We start from the raw sequence: 19,679 nt of genomic DNA, 5'->3' as shown, positions 1-19,679 counted from the left end.
ATGTTGATATATTTTGCATGCTGCAATGGCCTAATTCTCATTCTCTCAGCTGCATGATCTGTTCTCTCACATGTGACATTATTCCGGTGCTTTACTTGAATCCCCCAGGCCTAGAGGTAACTAATAGCAAATTATTTGGCAGAAGCCCAACTTCTGTGATTAAAACTTAAAATATCTCAATTATTCTGTATTTAAAAACATGCAGTCAAAACGCTTTTGAACGAAAATATGTATCATTCTCCTCAAAAATCTTTGGTACGTATTTACATTAATGTCCAGAGGCGTGTTGAAGCTTTCCACTAGACCTTCAATAAGGAAGAAGATTTCCTCCTGAGATGGAAAGGGGCAGCAAATAAACTTCATAGGAGGAGAAAATCCCGCCACAGTGGCTGTGGCGGCCACTGCAGAAACCTGGCATGATCCACAGCCTGCCCAGCTCCTTGACCTCAGCAGGAACACGCAGCACGCAATCTAACCCACGTGGGGAATGAGCTTCCATGTGCTGCTGCCATGCCCCACAGAGCTACCCAGCCTCTCTTCAGTTTAAGACCAAGTAACACATGCAATGCTTGTTTTTCTTGTGTTGCTGCTATCTGTATTTTATAGGCACAGGGAACTGCAGAACTAGGTAGTGAGGTGTTATTTGTGCTTCAGTGATTCCCAACAGTGTGGTCAGACAATGTTTTCATGGCCAGACTTCACATTTTCTTATTGTGGCCTGCTGGCACATGTTTGATAAACATAGAGGTTGGGAACATTATGGTTCCAAGGTCAAGTGTCGCTGTTGTCTGTAGTGGGCAAACAGGGGTGCAATGGTTTTCAGGTGTAGCTCTCTCCAGCCACAGGTAAGCTGGAAACCCTTTTTCATTTTTTACATGGAGACTACAGACATACAGTTTTTGTATTCCTTATACAGACTTCCCTTTTTATTACTGTTGCGCACATTTAAATGTAAGTCTCCACCAGAACACTTGCACTGTCCTGAATACATGATTTCTTCCCTTCTAAAGTGTCAGATAATTCCTCAGTCTCAGGAGTATGAATATATTACACAGCCGTGGACTTTTTAGCTTGATGAAAGTAATCTCCATGCTTATCCACATGTTTCAGAGCTCTGTCAGCAAACAAAGAGTAGATCTTCACATCCCCTATCATGCAGCCCCGAGGCACTAACAAAAGCTCCATCTGTACCTAAAATGGCAGAGCATTTACAGAGCTTCCCCTGGATTTTCTCCAGCCGTTTGCAAAATTCCACTTGAAGCATTGTTCCTGTGGCTGGGACCAAGGAGCAGGTAACTGCCTGGTAACCTGTGCCCTACAGCCCCTCGGAGGAGGACATCTTCCATCCTGCTGCGTCTGCCCCCAGGCCCATGACACAGCCCTCGTGCAGGAGGGTTGGGCAGTGCAGCACAAACCCTAAACTGTCAGGAAGTTGCACTGCTGGCTCATCCAGTGGCTCCCAGGTGAGACCAAGCAGTGGCACGAGGTACAAGGACACATGTACGGTGGTACACAGGGTCTGTCTCATGTTTGTGTTTTTGCTCCTCTCCCTGTCTTACCCTCGTTAGCATCTCGTTAGGCACAGTTGGCAGCTGAGCATCTGTCAGGCAGATTGCACACTTGGCGCATTTCTTAACAACTTCAAACACCATTCCCAAGCATCTGCAAGAGCTTCTGCGCCATTCCTGGCTGTTGCTGTATCGCCCTAGGTGGGCTGCTCTGGGTCTTTCTGCAGGTGTTTGGAGACAAAGCATGTTCAAAGAAACTTTTACATCTCATTTTTACTGCTTCTGTCCTCTTTTTGTCTGATGCCAAAGATTAAAGAATGCAAAGATTGAAATATAGAAATTATATTTATAATATGAAGGCATGTTCATGCAGCTATTTGGTCAAGCCTGTGATCTGATGCTGGTCAAAATTCAATCATGTGTATGTTTGCAAAGCAGCATTGGACACAGAGAAGACATGTGGCCAATGTAGAAGGACACTAAGGGAATTATCAGGCTTAAAGAAACATAAGGGTTAAAATTACATTCCAGTTTAGTGGCTGGAGATTTTACTTAGAACTCTGGAATAAAGATTTTTATATATCATCTCAGACATCTTAAACAGAGCAGTTTATGATGCAGGACTCCAGAATGATAACTAATTATATGTAATGTGTTAATCTAGACGAGGAATTTTGCAGTACCCCTAGTTAAGGAGAGTGATAGGATGCTAAATATCAGGTAAGTAACCTCTGGCAGGGAAGCTTGTTCCCAGAACCTGAGGAACCCAGCGGTGATCCATTTTCTACTTACTTCAAAAACAGTGGAAAGGCTTTAACTTTTCCAGATTCTTGTAATGAAATCTTGCACTATGAAAATGCTTTCTGCAGCACACCCTGCACTAACAAAAGTCATATTTGTCAGTGCTTTGGAATGGGAATTAGCACCACAGTGACCAGAAAGAAAGCATTTGAGTATGCAAAACCACTGTATTTGAATAAATCACCAAGAAAAAAAGCAGTCTTCAGAAATACCAAAGATTTACCTAAATATTCTCTCTTAGAAGCAAAAATAAGTGCTTTGGAAGGCTTCATAAAAAATGCCTCATGGCAAGCTGGCTTTGTGTGATTCAAATCAATGCAGAGGAGACTAACTGTTGTTATGCTAAACTGAGCCATAGTTTGATTTGACTGGTTTTGGAGTTCAGCAGGTTGTCTTTGCAGACATCCCAACTCCTTCTGCAATTGGAGGGCGAGCTAGAATAAACAAGCATGGGTTTTGGGCCCAAAACTGGAAGAGGAGCCCTAATTCTTGCTGTGGATGCTAAATGTGGTCCCTGGGGTGAGGTAAGTAGTGGCTAAAACTCTAAGGTAGAAACATCGAATCTTTCAGATGCTTTTGCTGTCTGTGACTGTCTGTGAATACTGTACATGATGTGATGGCTAATGATGCAAATGTGCCTGGGTGAGGCAGTTCCACCTGAACCATCAAATTCTGGGCTGTGCATTGCTGGTGGTATCCAGCCTGTGACATCTCCTGCATTAGCTGAAGGGGCCCTCCAAAATTTTCTGAGGCAGGGACAGCCCTGGCTACAGCCTATTTCACTTGGATAGAGATACCTGGACACACAATAAGCTGCTCCAAAAATGCAGTGTGGTTCCCCTTTGCAGGTGACAGTGGTGTGCTCACAGGCACTCAGTCCTGGGCAACCAAACCATCCTTGCTCACCCGTCAGGTCCCTCACAGACATTCCTGGGATCAGGGCAAATGAAGGCAGGATTTAAGGCAGCATCACATTAGGACTCACACCACAATCTGGGTGCGCTCACGCCCCACCTAAGCCAACAAGTTATATGATTATATGTATTATATATAATATATATTATATATTATTATAATATTATTTATTATTATATATTATTATTATTATTTCAATATAATATATATTATATTAATATGATTAAGGGATGTAAAGTATCATTTCAAAATGCAAGTGTCAGAAGACATGGGGCCAGCCAAGGAGCAGCTGAGAGGAGGTGCATCACCCCTGCTGTTCCCTCCTCAGTGCTAAGCCCTGTCTCTGTCTCTGGGACCCAAAGCAGGACCACTGGCTATCTGGGGCAATGAAGCTGGGCCAGGAGCGAGGCTCGAGCTCCAGCAGGCAGGTGTCCATGGTGTGAAGCTGTTGGGCTGCTCCTACTCCACAGAGCACTCTCCCAGCAATGTCAGGTCACACTGTGGGAGGAAGGACTTATCCCAGTAGGCAGGAATGTGGGGGGTTGAAAAGAGTCTGTCTGGGCACAGGCTGGGTCTGGTGCCTGCCCTTGGGCTGTTTGGTTTATGAATGTGTTGTGGGGATGGAAGTGCAAGGCACTGTTACAGCCCTGCAACCCTCCTGCCACTGGGCCCCAAGCCTCTTGCAAGTCCAGCACAGAGAACAGAAACTGCTCATCTCAACATTTGTAAGGAAGCAAACCAAATGCCTTCAAATTTTTAAAGCACTTCAGCTTGGCTTTGTCAGTTATGTAGTGCTGGCACAAGGCATGTTTTTATAAAGAAGCATGGTTTTAAAAAATAGCAATAACCCTACTCTAATTAGTCTTCTTACACTTATTAAGGCACTTTCTGAATAAATTGCATTTTAAGCATGACAGAATGTCATACTTTGGGTGAAAAACTTTAATCAAATACGTTGGAAAACCCAGTGATGACTTTCATGCGTCTTTGAGAGTAAAAACAACTAAAATCTTTTTCTCCCCTGTTATAAGCCGAAGTTCAAATACTGGAGCAAGGTCACTTTTAAACAGACACATTCCACCCAATCATTGTTTAGGTGAAACAAAATGTTAAGGCCTTTTTAGATTTATGCAGTAGCCACCAATGAAATTCTATTCAATATAAATCAAAGAAATTGGATCTATTCAGATTGATGGGGATAGGGGTCAGGGAAGCATGCCCATTCCTCAGCAGTCAAAGTGACAGATTGTGTAGGTTTTCCACAAATCTGACGTGGTTTCTTAATTAGAAACATAAAGGAAGCGGATATACAAATCCCACTGGTATCCGGTGGAAATGAGAGGAGAATGCCAAATGATAAACCAATATTTATAGGGGATTGTTTCCAAGAATTTATTACATTGTTTTTCCATTTAATTATCTTGAACTGGTCCTATAGAAATACTATAAAAAATATAAATGTGCTCTTATTTAAAAAAAAAAAAAACAAAGTCCTGTTTAAAATGGGCTAATTAGTCTTACTAGATACATTTGAGATCTGCTGTGAAATCCCAAGGCTTAGTCTGCTCACAGCATAATCACCTTAGCTGACATCTCTCATTGGAAAAGTCTAAGCTTTACAGGGCACTGGGAAAGACGATCTCATGTATTATTCCAACATTTACAAATCTCTAAGGCTACTGGTTCCATTTTTAGCAAAAATTCGTACATGTTGTATGATTCGGGGTTCATTATTTGCATTGAAGAAATTAATTGTATGTTTACAAAAGAAGGATGCAAGCAGCAAGAAAACCATTTCCCAAAAAAATCACCTTTTTTTCAAGTAACTTTTTCTAAAAGAAATTTTTTGGGTAGACTGGCTCTAGATTTTTTTTTTTCTATCAGCATTCAGAATGAAACAAGAGAAAATATGTACCATTTCCTCTCAGTCATATCCTTAATCAGATTCTGTTTTAACTTTAAAAAAGACATATTGGGAAATTGCTGGAATCAACACCTACTTTGAAATCAGAAATAGTAGTCAAGAGCTTCTATTCCAGACCAACAAAGTGTAACAGTACATACAAAAACAGACAAACACTATGAGGCAGCAGAAGATAGGGTATATTTCCTGCAGAATGAAGTAGGATCAGGTAATTTTACAAGTACTATTATTTTTTAAACATACTCTTGTGCTACAATGACACTTTAGAGTTTATTCCTAGACCTGTCTGATTTAAATAATATACCAACCCTCCTCTAGAAGAATTTAAACCCAATTTCAGAAAAAACATTGAGCTTCATATGTCCTATTAAAATTTATAGTTCTGACAAGCTTAAACATATTTGCAAACCTCATTTTTTCAATCAAATTTGAAAGGCAGTGGCTTGGTATGGATTGGCAAGACAGTGTAAATATGAGGTATGGATAATCAGTGACACTTCACATTCATCTAGTTTTCCACAGGCAGCAGGTAAAATGAAGATGTGCATTTGGCTGTGATGAATGGGGATGTGGATAGAGCCCTGCCCGTGCAGCAGGACAGCAAGGGAGAGAGCTTGGCAGTGTCTGGCTGAAAAACTATCACAGGCATAATGGAAGGTGGAGTTGATCCTTTTTACTGAACAATGGGCAGGATGAAGAATAAGAAGGTATTATGAACTGAGGGAAAGGAGCTTATTTTTGAAATGATAAAGAGGAATCGGGGAAGGATTACAGAGAGTAATGTCAGAGAGTGTCACCGTCAAAGCAACAAGACTGAAGGATCACCCATGCAGCAATATGCTCGATGGAAGCAAACAGCAATGCTGCATTTATCATACCTAGAGAAAGTGTGCAGAGATCAAGACATGAGCTGGTGAAAGCTACAGGGTGAGCTTCAGCAGTGCAGTTAGATAGGAAAGGCCATGTCTTAGAGAGGCTAGGCATCTTCAACCCTTCTTTCTCTCTGAAAACTCAGTCCTCTTTCCAGGAGGGAAAACATTGAAAGATGTGCGGAGGTGATGTGTCAGTTAGATGGGTGACAGCCATGAGGTGCTGCTATCTGCAGAAGTGATGATGGAGGGGAGTCTCAGACCCTGGCAGGCTGCTTCATAATATAAAGGGGACAAGACAGCTAAATACAGAGTCTCAATGAACAGAATCAGGTTATAACCAGAGGACAATTTTTGTCCCCAAATGCACACGTATCTGTTGCTTATTTTATTGCATACGATGTGCCAGAGTGTTTTTTGACTTTGCACAGCACAGCTCATGTTAATGCAGCTGTACCCTGCCCCTCTCTCCTCCAAGAGGGTGCTCTCATCTCTTCTGGCTTTTGGAACACTTCCTCAGCTGACCAGTTCCCCAAACAGCTGGGGATGCCCTTTCCATGGACATATTCCATGGAAAAATGATGGTTGTCACAGCCCAGGTCAGGCTAGAAAGTGTACTACCAGTTACACTGTATGACTGCACAGCAGTGCCATGTCTCATGTAGTTTACTAGGATTTGTTCAGATTAATTTAGCTTACCAGATGGGTGTTACTGTGTTAGAGCCAACCTGAAAGCAGTCCTATTGCTGGGGAGGGTGGAGAGGGTGGAAGGAATCATGTAGAGGTGGGCCTTTGCAAAAGAAACCTCCCGAACAAATCCCAAGCTTAACTAACTCACATAATCTCAAGAAAAGCTTCCCCCATGGCATATATACTCCTAGTTGGGAAAATTCTACAAGGGCCAAGTTTCTGCATTAAGCTGTGGGCCTGGCTTTCTACCTGCTGCAGGCTGTGGGGTTGACCAGATGCTTTTAACCTGTCCTATAACACTTCATGCATATTAATCAATCACCTTAGTACTAGGGAGACATGTGCAAGCCCATCACCCATTTTACTGAACAAATTAGGCCTGGCTTGTTCCACAAGGCTGTATGCTCATTGCACAGAACCCACCTTAAAGCTCTGCTGATGGTTAGTATTTATTACCTGCACCACAGTTCAGCCTGTGCACCCTGAGCCTCAGCATATGAGGTGCTGTATACAAAACCAGCACTAAAAGATGTTCCCATGCTCCAATGGGCTTATTCCGATCTGGCTGCTTAGCAATATTGAAATGTTTTGTTGAATATTAAGATTGAATAAGCAGACAAGGTATGTGGCATGTATTCAAGTATTTTTTAATGAGAATTTCTAACCCAAATGACCTTTGAAAGGTAGAAGCTGTCATTCCAAGAAATACATAGGGGCAGGCGTCATCTTTTACAGTGCAGAATCTGACTCGCTTTCAAAACACTGGCACCAAAAGGGAGACTTGCGGACAATTTTTGTCGTAAACATTAAGAAAAAGTGACTAAACACTGGAAGAAACAGAAAAGCCTACACCTTTTTGAGAATTTAAACTAATCTATGATGCTTCAGGTATTTTCCTTTAGAATTAAGTATTTTGTCTTCTATGGTGCTATACAGTACATACAGCAGGGAATACCACTTTTGAGAAGCAAAATAAGCCTCATGATACAAATCCTGCTTACTGCACTTAAGCAAACATTCTTCATATTGAATCCAATAGGACAACTTCTGAAAAGTAGAGGAGAGAATTTGGTCCATTATGTGGCTATCAGATTTAAATTACACCAATAAGTGAGACGCATGGGGTATCAGTGACAGGAATACTGGACCCAGAGTGTATGATTACTCAATTACTTCAATGTCTGTTGGATGCTTAAAGGCTAAAACAATTTTGGGTTCCTTCCAGTCAGTGCATATCACTGTCAGCTCTTCAGACAGTTTACCTTTCCCAAGAAGCTTTTGCTTACCTTATCACCTTCCCAGATCTGCTGCCTGCATTCTCCAATTACTGCACTTAACTGCAAGCCACGTTACATATACTTTACACTTCATCTTTATCTGTTCCATTTTGGTGATGTGATATTAGGCAAACATCTTAAACTTACAGCACTGGGCTTTAAGTCACTGACATCTTAGATTTATTTTTCCCAAAGCTTTCAGTTTTAGCAGGAGCTCAAATGGAGCACTGAGAAAGTGGAGCAGGGAGCCGTAGTCACAAATGTGAGGGCAGTCTGGGAAATTAATGTATTCTTAAAGTGCAAGACAAAAAGAGGTAAAAATCTTCAGTACTCTGTAGTTCTGACTCATGAAGGAGATCACAACATTTAAAGTTGAAAAGAAAGTTGAAACAAGATAATATGAATCAAAAAGGAGAAATGTGAAGCAAGGGGTCTAATTAATGTAGGTTATAAGAAAACTATAAAAGATATTATATTAGCTGGAAATATTTCTTATTACTGTTGTTATTTCTATTTAAAAATCTTGACGGAAAGCAGCTATTCACAGAGTGAGACAGAAATATCTACTTCCTTCATTAAACACTTTTATCTGATTTAGCTTTACCCTGCAGTACCACTACTTGAAATGTAATGCATCATTCAGGGAAATAACAGCCAAGACATAGATCACTTATAAAAGGAACGTGCTTAATACTTCATATCAAAATCAAATGTGTTTGTTTATTCTAATTCGTCACATGGGTCTTGCTTATGTGTGCTGATAAAATTAATTCATAACCAAGTGGCTCCTGTTTCCATCGATTACACATTTTGAGCATCAATCGTAATTTTTTACAAATAGTCACCAGTATTTTCCTTGGTTTGTTTTTTCTCTAAACTCTTTCCTGATCCAAAACTAAAGGAACAGTTTGTAAGACAAATAATTCAGCAAAGACAAATGAGATAAATTTATCACAGTCAATTCATACCAATAAAGGGAAATACTAAGAAAATCAGCAATGACTACAAAATAACCAAACTATTTAACTGCTTTCTATTTTTTTCGTATTAAAATATGGTTTTAATATCAGATAATAATCAATACATTGAAAATACTGTCTAAAGAAAGTGGGGCTCTCCACATAACTTCAGAATATTTCTTATCCTTATGCTTCCAGGGCAAGGGCTGAGGCTTACAAAGCACACAAATCCCACAAAAGAGGGCTGGAAACCTATATAGCTCTTCAGAGTCAGGCTACAGTCAGAAACAGGGCTCTGAAAGAAACTTTACAGGCACTGAAGGCCCTGATTTAAAACTGTCTTTGGTTCCTGACATCTTCAGGGAAGCACTTCAGCATTCATTTGATTATAAGCAAATGCTTAAACAGAGGTGACTCAAAAAACTTGAAAAACTTCATTTCTTGAGAGGGTATCATCAGCACTGCAAGTTGCTTAGCAGGTCTGTAAATCATATTTTTTAAATATCAAGTCCAAATCATACACATATGCCCCACCCATCTGTACATAAAACAAAATCATATAAATTCATGGACTGCCTTTCTTAATGAGGCCATATAAACACACTCCATTATTCACAATTTAAGAAAAAAACCCTCTCTAGGTAATTATATTAATCGCTGATTTGAACTTTGCATAATTCAGACCTAGTAATCCAAAACCTGTCTCAAATTAGAAAAAAAAATGGATATGGTAGTAGTTAATATTAAGGTGGAATTCCTGATTGAACTATATATCTGGTAGTGTTTCAGATAATTAAACTGAGCTCTAAGTAATATGAAAGGGTACAGTTATGGTCAGTTTTTATCTTCTAGCACTGCAGGGCTGTTGGGACTTGAAAATTATATGCAGGCAGGTTTGGAATGGGTCCAAGGTAGACCACACTGAACTAAGTAACATCTGGTGTATACGGCCTAGGTTTTTCAAAAGTGTGCCTGGACAGCTGTAAAATGGAAATTACATACATCTCTGACTAAAGGCTACATGTAAAGCTGGCAGAGCTAACTGTGTGTTACTTGGAAAGGCCCTGTTCTCTTCTCAGAGCTGGGTGCAACCATCCTGGAACATGTGCAAAGACATTCCAGTTATGCTGTAAAGAATTTATTTTACATCAAGTGAATGAGAAATACTTGTAAAACCTGCATCTTTGACTAACATTTCTCCTACCTCTCTTTCATGTTTAACAAGTTGAAAATAAAACAAAACCAAGACACTTCTAAGAGCCTGGTCCAGCCTGAGGATGTTACCTACACAGAAAACATGTAGATGACATCAGAAACTGTTACTGTGGTATGAAATGCTCCAGAAAGCACCTCAGCCACCCAATGCCTTGGGTGTTGCTGCAATGACACTGTGTAAGCAGGGAAGAACATAAGCCTAAAAAGGCTTCTCCAATTAAAGAGAGGTGGAGTGAACCAAAGAGTCGCATCTAAGAAATTAAGGAATTAATGTGTTTGAGTACAAGACAGGACTTCTTCTTTTTTTTTAAGAAAAACTAAATGGCAGTTCATGATCTTAACAAAACCACCAAAAACAATTCTTCTGTCATTTGACGTGCATATTTTTGTTGGAAAAACAGAAGATTTGGTCCAAAAAAATATAATTGATCTTTGGTGAAACAAGTAAAAGGCAAGAAAGCAATCATATAACTAAAATCATAGGCTGTCTTTAAAATAAGTTACATGTTTAGGTAATTGTTACCGTTCCCCAAGGAGAGCTGGCTGTTCCTGGGACTGACTACAAGACGTACGAGGCTGGAAGGGATAGCCTGAACCTCAGCTTTCCAAGATAACCTCCACCTCACAGCTCAGTGTGCTGAAGCCTCAGACCTCACAACCACGTGGTAGGTTACGTTTGTTTTTTAATAGGAGCAGTTAAAATGCCTATTGATCAAATTTGCCTTGCTTGTACCAGGATAGGGATCCTGGCTGCTTTGGAGTGACAGTAAGAGAGATGCTGGTCTTTAATGGAGGAGCTCTCACTCCACCAAATTCCAGTGCTTCAGCCATTTGCTGCTGTGACTGGAGGTGTGAGCACAGCGTGGGATTGGGCCCCTGAGGAGGGGAAGGTAGGGCAGTGTGGTTCACATAGAGGGCTCTGCTTCTTCATTTGTAGGGAAAGAAAAAGACAAGAATTTCCTCTTAGGATCACCATGAAAAATGTGCTTTTTCTTTATAGTTAGGCTCATAGCTAACCCAAATGCATGCCTGAGACAGTAAGAATAATATATTGTTATATATAAACAAATAAAAAGTATGTGAGATGGTGATGGCCATGGGGAGCTCCTGATGAGAACAAACCTCTTTCCAGTAGTTTGGGTGCCCAAACTGGCATCCAAGTGCCAGTTGTGATAACTAAGTCCAGTCAATACTTCGGTTAAGTTTGGGCCACATTTGTGCAATGTGCCAAGCCATTAGTCCTTGAGACTATAAGATCTGAATCCTTTTTCTTCTTCTTTGTATGCAATACAACACATTTTTCCCAAAGGGATGTCTGAGTGCTGTCCCCTGCTGCAGCCACCCCCCAGCATGGTGAAACGCTGAGCTGGGCAGGTCAGTCACACCCCACCAGGGCGGCTGCAACACCAGCAACCTCAGCTGTCACTCTGGCTGGCTGGAAGCCACTTCACGAAGGTTTGTGACCTGTTGCTTTCACAAAGAGTCATACTGTAAAACTCCAAGAGACACCCCAGGACAAAGCACCTGCAAAATTCACTTACTCCAGAAATATTTTTTTCATTTAACAGCATCTGAAACCATTAAGTTGGAAAATAATAGTGTTCCTGAAAGTGAAAAAAAATAAGCCAAACCATTTTCCTTCCAAAGTCTGAAACATAATTCCTAGGCTATGAGTATTGCGAATTTTTATCCCTCAATTACATTTTTTCTCACTTTAAATCTAAATCTAATGCAAACTGCAGCTGAGATTTTACAGCATATCAGCTCCATATTTAAAATTCTGTCACTAATTCCAATATGTCAGATTTCTTACAACAGGCAAAATGGACCTTTAAAAGCAATGGTTTATATTAAAAAGGGCTTAAAGGGCTAAGGAACTCTTTACAATAGGAATGCTCATTGCAAAGGTAAAGCAGAGAGAAGTTAAAGTGCAAAAGTTAGAAATAGTATGATTTTGTCTTCAGAGCAGAAGGTTGCCTATGAAAATATGCCACTGCCCAGCAAAACATTTCAAGTGACCAAGGTAAAGGATGACCCAAATTTTACTATCAGAAATGAGACCTGGTTACCAGTCCTGTGGATGCTGAAATGAAAGTTGGGCAAAGCTATGTCTGAGAGAAGAAATGCAGAGAGGTGAAGGACTGAAAATATGAAAGACTGGGCACACAAAACTTTCTGTGCAACAGTGTCACTTCAAGTTTTCTTCTCAAAACTCTGCCTCACTTGAAGAAATGCTTCCACTCTGTAAACTGTTTTGCAGCCATTTCAGCGTGGGAGATGTTAACACCACAGCCACATGGCAGTGTGTACTGACATGCTGAGCTGCAGTTATTTGCTGGAATTTTACTCCTGCTTCACCATCTTGCACTGTGTATTTATGCTGGATACTCTAAATTCAGTCTCAGATCAAAGTTTTTAAGCAGAGGTAGCAACATCCACCATGCCTCAGAGCTCCCCACCTGCCTGTTTCTGCAGTGCCTGTACCATAAAATACTCCTTCCATAAAATAGCCACTAACCTGAGGGGGAAAATTAATCCCTCCTTTGTGCTCTCCAGGTATACACCATCTAAAAGAAGTCATGGTTTAAAATACTAACAGCTTAGTATTTCACTACCTTTTCACTTTTACATGGAAAATATTATTACTTGCAAAGTACTCTCTGCTTTTCTTCATCATCTGACAATATTCTTTCTGATTTGAAATACAGGGAGCACAGAAGAGATCCAGCTGCAAACTCAAATTCAGACAAACTTCGAAGTAACACCATGGCCAGGGATGGCTTCACTTCGACCTGTAACTGATCAATTTTCATAAGGCCCAAATACCTAGAAAGTCAAGAAAAAGGCAAACATACTTTTTATAAAAAATTTTTGAAGTTTACCTACACCCACATCCCTGGGTGACCTATAAGTTGATTCACTCAGGAGCTATGTGATGCAGCTACTGGAGGGAATACCAGTGGACCTCTGCAGCATAGGTCCAAGGCTGCCTGAACCCACTCATTCACCTGAACTTGCCTCACATCCATGCTGGGTGGACACAAGCTAGGAGGCAACATATTTTTTTTTTGTGACTGAATGCCAGGAGCAAAACCCTGGGTGGCGTGGGTCGAAGTGTACAGCAGCATGTACCAACCACACATGGAAAGAGCGTCAGACAGGCACTTGTCCCGTGCTTCCAGAATCCCTCCATTTGCTGCCCACGGTGAGACATGTTTTAGATCATATCTCTAACCAGCTTGCATGGAGTAAATGGTTCCATGTCTTGGTGGATTTCTAGGTCCTTCCCTGCAGTGCCTGTCCCAGTGCTGCTGTTGCTCTGCCTTTGTTGGGATGGGTCCTCTCCCCATCCCAACAAAGGAGAAGGCCAAACACATCCCTCCTTGCTGGTCACCTGGCCAGAGCAGTACATGGCAGAGTCCCTGTCATTACAAATTTGCTCCTTCCCAAAAGACAGGAATGGCTGTTGCTACTTCCTACAGGAAGGATTGTAACTTTACCTGTAGAAAGTTACACACGTCACAGCCAAGCACAGCTACAGCTCCAGCGCGTGCCTCCAACCGCACCGTGCGCTTAACCAAAACCCATTCCAAGTCAACATAAACTGAAATGAAATCCATCGAATAGTTTACTCAATGCAATTAGAGCAGATCAGGTTTAATTTCCCACTTAGCTTACCATGGCAATTGCTCAGCACCACCAATACAGCCTCCTCCACTTGTGAACAAAGCACTTTGCTGCTGATTCTTTTCCCAGCACAGCTCTCCATGGTTGGAGATTTTCTTGGCTGACGTGGCTGCTGTATGAACAGCCTGACCAGATTACCAGGGTAGCTAATGTCCTCACTTCATCTCTCTCAACATCTGTACTGACAGTGCTGAATAACTACATTTAAATAGAAGCCTTGCATGTGAGTTTTCAAAAAACTTACTCTCTGCAAACCTGAATACTATTTTCAAACCAGACACATAGAAAACCCATGCAGCAGGTGACATTTGCAGAAATGAAGAAATGACATTTGCAGAAAAAAGCATCTGACTTTTGCAGAAATACTCTCCTTAGAATTGAAGCTTGCTATTCAATTCCAGCTAAAGCAATATTCCCAGTTAAAAAGCACAAGAAAGGAGGAGGAATGTAATACAACAGAAATAACACATTTTAGAAGCTTATGGTTGCAGCAATATCTATACAATATTCACAAAGAGGTTGTGAAGCTTAGCCCCATTTCAGCCTAAAAAGCATTAGGCCTGGGCTAACACTCCTGTTGAACCCCTCCAGTTCCCAGTGAATCCTCTGAGATACCACAAGCAGGCACAGAGGAATATCCAAGTCCAACATGCCATGCACGGGCCACCACATGTTCCATGTGCTCTGACAGGACCTCTGGGGCAAGTTCCCCATTGGGCTTGAATGTAGCAGAAGGCCGTCAAAAGTATTGTGGGTCTCTGCACTTCCCAAATGCCTGTGGGATGTGTGCCCCAGACAAAAATCTTCCATACAGGCTGGCTTTGGGAAGGGCTCTCTCACAATGAACAGGCACAGCAAGTTTGGATAGAATTTACCTCACCAGGTTTGGTTTGTCAGATGGTTTGTCAGGACTTAAGCCTGACTATACCTCATAAACATGTCCTTTCAGAGTCACTCATAAACTGGAAATAACACATCCTGCAAAGGAGAAAGTGCGGCTTACAGTTAACTTATTTATTCCTATCTAACATACTACAGACGTCCTGACTTTTACAGCATTACATGTTTTGAACCTTTTCAGTAAAGTGGAGGTTTCTCATTTCAGCCTAACTGCTGTTAATCTGTTCCAAATGTTAACATTGCAAATAAGGTCTGGTTACCATCTCTGCCCCAAGTCGATAATAGGAACAGAGCTGATCAGCATCTGGTTTAGTTCAGAGTACAACTTGCTGCCTAATGCTGCAGAATTTGGGTTGGAAGATTGTTGCATTTCATGAACACCACAAAAAAAAATTAACTAACAACACTCACATACAGTCATGTGTCATTATTTATTGCTCTATAGGCTTGCTGAAGATGGAATGTCACATTACCAATTTTGGCAAATTTCAGCACACATAAACAGGCCAAAACCACTTAACATAAATTATACCAGAGCTTCCTAATGACAATTAAAAAAAAAAAAAAAAAAAATCAGTTGCTTACTTTCCAGACTTGTGGTGGAAAAATAGTCTAAAAATAAGAGAAAATTTTTGATCAGTTTCTTGTTTTATCATGTACTTTAAACACTTGACTTGTCACGTGTCCCATTCATTACAAGGTGTTTGGCAGTGCAGCACCTTCAATGTAGAGAAACCTATGATTTATAAATGAACATGGTCTAAAAATTATTTACAAAATATAAATTAGTATTTTAATGGAATATAATATTTGACCTAAAAGTCACAAAATCAAGTTCACATTCAGATCAAAATAAAAACTCCTGCTGAGTTAAATCAGAGCTGATCAAACTCTCAGTATACAGAATAATTAATCTCAGGATTAGCTGTGACCCCACTAACATTCAGAACCACTTCTCATTTTTTCTTCAAACCCTTTTCACACTTTATTCCACATCCCTTTACTGTGTGATCTATCGTTTTGCAGTAGACCATATAAAAATTCTGCCTACAATATATTTCAAATATATTTCTCTTGTTAATCTAAATGGCAGATTATCTTTTATATAGTCAATGAAGACTACAGGATCAAAAGCTCTTGACAACTATAGAAAATATAGATGGATAAATAATAAAAGTTTTAGGTTAGCAAGACATGCTAATTTATATCCATCAACTACTCACATTGAGGTTCGGTTTGAGCAGAAAAACTAATAACCACTTCAACTATTAAAAGACCATTTTTTAAAATGAATGCGTAGAATGCTTAAAACATCTGGAGCCAGTATAAAATGTACATGAATTCTGCCAAATTTACCCTACACTTTCCTGTCACTCGAAACACTGACTGGAATGACCCACATGACATAAATTTCTTGTTACCTGGGAGAAATTACTTCTTTCCCCAGACAGATTTAGCTTGTTGATCAGCCAACTACTAATAAAACATTTATGAAGTTAAGCAGGATAAAACTGGTGAGCAATGTATTAATTTCATAGCAACACCTATGAGCAGTGATTTTTTGGGGGAACCAAAGAGTTCATTGATTGTATTTTACATTTGAGGAATCTGAAGGAGAAAAACCCTAAATTACTGAATTAAACCATGTTGCAGAGCCAAGTTAGTAACAAAACTCAGGAAATGGGAGGTTGCTTCATGTTGGTTACAGAACTATACCATTGCCCACAAGATTTTTGTCTTTATGTAACTCCCACTGCACAAGAGAAAAATAACCAATAAAAGGTAATTCCCAGCAAAGTTAAACTATTTTCTGCATAGAGACTTCACCAGAGATATTTTAAACTACTTAGGGAGGGGAAAAAGGACTGCATAGTCCAACTGAACGACTTGAGAGATAAGACATTACTAATGAAACAAAGAACAGAATTTACAGGTGTCTTTTGTAGAAAGATCAGCATAATAAGGAAATTTATCTACTTAACCCTGCTAAAATCATATAAAAAATGAAAACCCACCAACCTCAAGCAGGTAAGAAAAATTAAGTTATGTTTTAAGATCTGTCTTTGCAATGGCATGCACCTTCCTTGCCAGCATCAGTTATGTCAGTTGATGTCTGAGCTAAGCAATGTGCTGAGTTAATCTTAATGATCTGAAGATGCATCTGTATGTCTGAAAGATAATTCACTTTATTCAAGCTCAGTTAACACTTCAGTAGTTTGCTGATACATAAAGTTCACCACGAAAGAAAGGCAAAGTTTTTCTTTTCAAGCTGCCAAGAGAAGCTGTCTTGTACTGAGTTCTCCTTTTTTTCCTACCATCTCTGGGCCAGAGACTTGACCCACAACATGATGGATAGGTCACTTGCTGGGAATACAAGAAACACAAGTTCAAATTCTCTTGTAATCAGGTAGACGACATAAACCCTCACCTCCTACCACACAGGGAAATGACTCAGACATTAGGTTACTGGTAATCCAGTGTGGAGTAAACTTTGTGGGTATGGCTTTTTCAGTGGTGAAAAGGTTCCTGTTGGCTTTTTCTTTTTTCTGTTATGGAACAAAAGCAGCAGTCAAACCTCAATTTTATTGTAAAATGAAATCCTTGCATTGTAGCAAGTCCTCAGTAGTTAACTTCCCAACTATTTAGTCTTCTTCATTCGGAGTATTTGTGCTCCCCTCCCTCCTACTCCCATGTTGGCACTGAAATGTTGGTCCCACAGACTTCTTCTGATGACTGGGGTCACAACAGCAGACATCCTCCTGACACTTTGGATTTCTCTGGCTCATATATCTGAAGCGACCAGAGGTAAGTGAACGCAGCCAATATATGGCAGTCTTCTGGTAGTTCTTGTTCACTGCCAAAGAACACACTCTCAAGTCTCACCCACTACTGAAAAGGAAACAGGACAAAACAATAGAAAAACCACCACCCCGACATCATCCCTCCATCCTCATATGTCACAGTTGGCCACAGTACATTGACAGGAGCCTGCCCCAAAGAACCACCACAAAAGATGTAACTGGTGGGACGCAACAGGCAAGAGACTGTGGGAATGGACATGGAGGCACAAAGAAAAAGGACCACAGGGCTTCTCCAGAACCCAGCAGTGCACAGACTTTGTTACACCTTCCTTATTTCAAGCAGACCCCTAACCTCACTAAGTCCTACAATTTCCAGTATCTGTAGCCTTTTTTGCATTCATTTTGTTTAAAATGTTGATCTTACTGCATTAGTCAGCAATCACTTTCATTGCTTTCTTTCTCTACTTTAGATGCAGATGGCCATCTATGAAAAGTCACTCTTCAACTGCTTACAAACACAGCGCCATTCAGACAACTATCTGTTCTGCTTCCACTTAGGAGTCTGGCAAATGAAGGACACAAAATAATTTTTTTTTAAAAATGGTGCCTAAATTTAAGAATAAAATCCATGTCTAAGCACTTAAGCACTTAAATATGTAGTCTGATTTAAAAAAAAAAATTGGAATCAATAAAGTGACAGCAAAGCCAACTGGGAGCTGATGACTTGGAGAATTCCATCCCTAATTTTGTTGTCTAAATAGGAATCCAGAAATAGGGCCCAGGATCTCATTTTGAACAAAATATTTGTATGTATGATGCCTAGAGCTGGAAGGAATAAATTGAATTATTGATCTCCCCTGAACTGGGAAATCACTGGAATTCATTTTAAAAGCACTGTTCATGTTATACAGGCATTCAGAAGATTGAATACGAAGGTTGGGCATTGAAAAGACACGAGAAAGACTGTTCTCCTCCTAAACACAGATGTTAGATGGGGTACCAGGCCCTACTGCCTTGGCACAGAAAGCCCACGTGTTAACCTGGAACCAGTGTAAGACATTGCTCCTTGCACTGACCCCAGCCACCTGCCAGCCTGTCAGGCTCATACCCCCCAAATTCACTTCCTGCTATGTAGTTAGACATCTGAAACACCAAACTTCCATGACAGAAGGCTTTTTCTGCAGCACACTGGACATTAAAAAAAGGGTCTAAAGGAAAACAGACATAAGTCTCTTGCCTGGCTTGTCCATCCAATTCCAATGATGGTATCATGTATTGATTTGCTCCCAAGGAAGCTCCCAAATTATCACATCTACATCTCTGCTTTACTGAGAAGATGGTTTGTATATGGAAAAACTTTGATGTTCTTTGAAACCACTCTAATAGTTGTAGCTGTTTCTTTCATATGGCCATCAGGCTCAGAATTACCTGAACATGGGAGCTTCCCAAGAGGAACAAATTATCTGTATTAGCAAAGGCTCCTTTCTAAGTCTGGGTGGTGCCTACACTTAACTAAATCAAATTTTACTTAAAAGCTTATTAGAGCTTTTGGCTCCATACAGACATCACATTTCTGGGAAGTTTTGATCAAAAAGCTTGGCATGACTACAATTACAATATTGTTACAAGGCACTAAATGTTATTGATATGTTTAAAACAGAAATTCTGTGTTCATTTTATATACAATTTATCTCAATTGCATAAATACAAGGGTATTTATAGATCTCTCAGAGTTTTCATCCTCTCTTTGAATCTTTCAAACATATTTCCAGCTTACAATAAAGCCTGCTAATAATGGCCAAGCAGTCCATAGAATAATCATGTAATTAAAAAAAGGAATAACAACACTGATTTCAGAATTGAACAGACACAGCAGCTCTTGACTTTTAATAGATCTATTAATTTTTTATGGTTTTCATTCTTGATTCTAACTTAAACAGAATAAACTGCAACAGCTGTCCAGGGAAAAAGATAGAGTTCTACTGGGTAGTTTTCTTACACTGCTGCCCACCTCGTGATCTATCCACATTTACATGGTTTCCAAAGTCTAAACTGAAGCAAATATTCTCAGATGGGCAGTGACAGCTTTGAGTGTCGTATCTGTATTTAATGGAATAAAAAACACAAACCAAC

Source organism: Corvus cornix, chromosome 2 (genome assembly GCF_000738735.6).
Source record: "Corvus cornix cornix isolate S_Up_H32 chromosome 2, ASM73873v5, whole genome shotgun sequence".
NCBI classification, from domain to species: domain Eukaryota; kingdom Metazoa; phylum Chordata; class Aves; order Passeriformes; family Corvidae; genus Corvus; species Corvus cornix.
Note: the sequence above shows the minus strand (reverse complement) of the source record.